A 4,029-nucleotide genomic window follows, 5' to 3' on the forward strand; every position below is an offset into this window, starting at 1 on the left:
ATTATACTTATGTAAAAGGTTAATGTCTCATGTTTTAATTCAAGTCTTCACAAATATTTCTGAGAAGACTAGGGAAAAAATAAAGCTAAACTATTTAACTGATCCCAAAGCAAAGAAAAATAGATAAAAGACTTCTGCGTGGCTGTGCAATATGGCAAAATAGAATATTGTCAGTCTAACAAAATAATGTTCGGTAATTGCGGGCGTTTGGCGATGTTGTGATTATTGATTCCAAACCCTAAATTTAATGACGAAATTTGCATTGTCTGACTGTAGGAGAGTCAACATTTGTTGCAGTGCTCCTTCAGTGAAGTGCATATAAATGCGAGTGGATGCCAAACCAAAGATTACTGGATTTTCAGTCCGTCAAACTACTTCAGTTTATGAGGCGAAAGCAAAATGATAAAAGCAGCAACAAAGAAAATTGCCACCGAAACCAAACACTTCAAGTTAGTTAAGTCTACTGCAGCATCATTTCTGTAAATATTAGCCAAATAAATGTTTTGCTGGGTGGTAATTTTTTATATGCTCAAGTGAATGGAAAATATAAAAGATCTTGCGACAGAATATTCTTTATTTCACGTATCGAGAAATATTAAATAGTCACCAGAAATTATACCGATTTGGTTCAATGGATATTTTTTCAAATTAATTTCTTAGTTGATTTCTTAAGAAACTTCACAACTTTATTAATTTTATTTTACAATGATATACGTTTAATTGAACTGATTACTTAAAATCATAATTATGAATTTAAGTTAATCAGTTTGACGTCAGCTCAGTATTTACAAAAGTAACCTGTGGATGAACTAAATTTATGAAAGAAAAAGGAAAAATATACCTTCTCTTTGGACAGGCCTTCTATGATTAAGGTGATAGAATAGTGTGTTAGAGGTTGTAAATTTGTTTGGAGAAAAGTATGAAAAAAATTTATTCATAGCAATGGGCAATCCGTTATCTCCATTACTTAATAACTTTTATTTGGTGTTTTTCGAAAGTATGTACTTACCAAGGATACTTCATAAAGGTATCCTGTGGGTTAAGTACGCTGATGATATATTTTGTGCTTGGCCTGTTGACAAAAATGAAGAGAGTTTCCTAATAGCATTAAATACCCTAGTGCCTTCTATCAAATTCACCTTGGAAACTGAAGTAGATATTAGTTGGCGTTTTTTTATGTTTTAATTGGAGGAATGATAGAAAATTTTAGATTTTTGTGTAACAGCAAGTCTACATATGTAGATTCCTTCCTACATACATTTTTATTCTAACCATCATCCGAGAACGAAGATGATGGTATTTTCGTCTTTGTTTTTAAGGGCACTGCGGCTCAGTTGCCCTGACTTCCTCGAAGCTGAGCTTCAGAAGTTCCGAGACATTGCAACACGTCTTAGCTACCCTTGTTATTTTATGAACAGGGCTTTCTGTAAAGCAAGGAAAAACAGTTTATGAAGTTGGCCGTAAGAGTGATTTTAATATGAACAACCTTCTTGTTTATGGCCATCCCTGGGCTGTTGAGACCATTTAATGTTAATGTTATTTTTAAGAATTATGTACTGAAGAACTTGTTAAACTGGAATTCCCCTCTACAAAAGAGTGGCTGCATATATGAGAGCACTTGCAATCAGTGTAATAATATGTATGTGGGACAAAGTAGAAAGGATCTCGAAACAAGATTTAAGCAACATAAAGATAATGTCAGAACGGGGAATAATGCAAACAGATTGTTTCAGCATATGAATGAGGACAACCACACCATGAATTGGAAAGAAGCGTAAAAGATCATTTTTTTGTAAAAACATCACAAAACGAAAAATTGTTGAGTCATGTATAATAAAAAAAAAAATCATGTAGATTTGATCAACTACTTGTAAACAACATTTTTAGACAATTAGTATCCATGTAGTACGATAGTTTTTATGGTTATGTATTGCTGCCACAGAGCAATGTGTGTGTGTGTGTGTGTGTGTGATATTCGCCTTTTGCATGAGGTTGTCCAAAAGGTATGACTTTCTAATTACTCATCAACTCCTTAAGTGAGAGGTTTCAAGCACAACGCCTTTTTCTTTACTCAACAGACCCTTGTACACAGTTACATCCTCAGACCCAGAAACCGTGACCTGAGCGCTGCACCACTCGGCTAAAACGCCCACTTTGACTGTTTAAATTAAGTAACTTTGATGACTGTCATAATCAACGAGAGGAAAGGATATCATTTCGTGATGCGCTCTTTCACAACATTATTTTTCCCTCATTCTCATCAAACATTAAAAGCAAATTATTGCCAGACTTTCGGGTAATGTAATTCACGAGTTGGATTTTGTTTAATTAATTTTCTCTTGGTAATATGCAGTTATGTTTGAAATTATACAAAAGGCAACTCAGTTTACAAAAACACATCAATAAGTGACAAGTGTCAAGCGTCAGTCTTAATATTCTGTTACTGAAAAATAAAATTAATATTTATGGAAATAATAATAATATTCATTAGAACATTATCTAATTAGTAGTAACGATATGCTCTTTAATAGAAAGATATATAACGATACTGGTGACGATGGGATAGCAAATCCATAAGTAAATTAAAATATTGATAATGATATAAGTGAAATTACCCATCAATGAAACAAAAGACCATATAAAGATATTTTAACCAGAAAACCCCGATGTCATGGTAATTGCTGTATAGCAAAGAAATATAAAGGAAAGGAAAACGCATCTTCGAGAAGTTCTGCAGCAAGGAGGCATTCGCGCATCTTGTTGAGGTGCCTGTTCTCATGATGGTTATAGAATCAGCAGGAGTGTTGTGGAACTTGACAGGCGCCGACGTGACGTGAGGAACGCCGCGATTTCTGATGTAATGCTTCGTAGAGAATCTACTAAATCGTTCCCGTAATCTCAGGAGTCTGTGACGTTCGCCAGTAGGCCCCGCCCCCAGGTCACCGTATAAATACGACTGACGAGGTAAGAGTGAGAGATCATCAGTAAGAGCCACTGATCAGATTATCAGTGAGAGCTCAGCAGCAGAGATCAGAGATCATCCGAGAGAGATAAAGGTTCTCTTACAACCCGTCGTGCGTGCTTAGAGATCGTGCGTCGTCGGAGTTCTTGTCAGGCGTAGCGTTGTCGCAGGATGAAAATTAAATCGCAGCGATGGCAAGTTGCAAGTACTTATTGAGTAGGTGTGTCGTGCTCTAAACGTGGGGCCCGCAAGTGGTCTGTACGCTTTTTTGGAAGTAGGAAGAAGTAAAGAGCACGTACGATCTGTACTTGTGTAGCACACAGTGAGTGAGATAATCGCACGCCTATTGCAAGCAAAGCGTGCATTTTCAGAATCCGTACTTACGAAGTAAGAGAAACATAAGAAAAAACGTAATGAGCACGAAAGTGTTAAGCACGACAATCGACTTCTACAGCTGCTAATCCTGAGAGCAAACTGTTAGAATCAGCCTTGATAAGGGCGAGTCACCTTTTAGCACGTACTTTTGACCCACTTTTATCGTGCTGGTCACACACTTTTATCGTGCTGGTCACGTGCGTCGTCTTAATGTGACGCACTTCACAAGTACTGTGATAGTACTACTCCCACGCACTTTGGAAGTAAGATAAATGCACGGAGGAAGTGCGCTCACTCCCCTTTTTGTTTAATCGTTCATTGAAAGCAAGGTAAACGTACGAGGCTCTTGCATGGTAAGTACGTCTTCATGGTGAAATACCCCGGAATTTCTTCATGCTTTTCCTGCGTGCACGCACGCCTAGCGCACTTACTGAGTACTTTTGTCTTGCGTGCTACGAGCGTGCTCCAGGCGTTCTAAATGTCGCAGACAGGTCGTAGCGAAAAACTAGCCGGCCAGTTTTCGGGCTGCGGGCTTTGCGTCGTGTTTGCGTCCACCAAAAAAAGTACGTTCCACGTGCGTGTATCTTACTACTTGGCCAAATTTTGCACGCAAACCACTCGTAGAAGCACGTACGACCGGTTGTAAGAGTAGCTTAAACAATCAGGAAGCTGTAATCTTGCGTTATTGAGAT

The sequence above is a fragment of the Macrobrachium nipponense genome, chromosome 29 (genome assembly GCF_015104395.2).
Source record: "Macrobrachium nipponense isolate FS-2020 chromosome 29, ASM1510439v2, whole genome shotgun sequence".
NCBI classification, from domain to species: Eukaryota; Metazoa; Arthropoda; class Malacostraca; order Decapoda; family Palaemonidae; genus Macrobrachium; species Macrobrachium nipponense.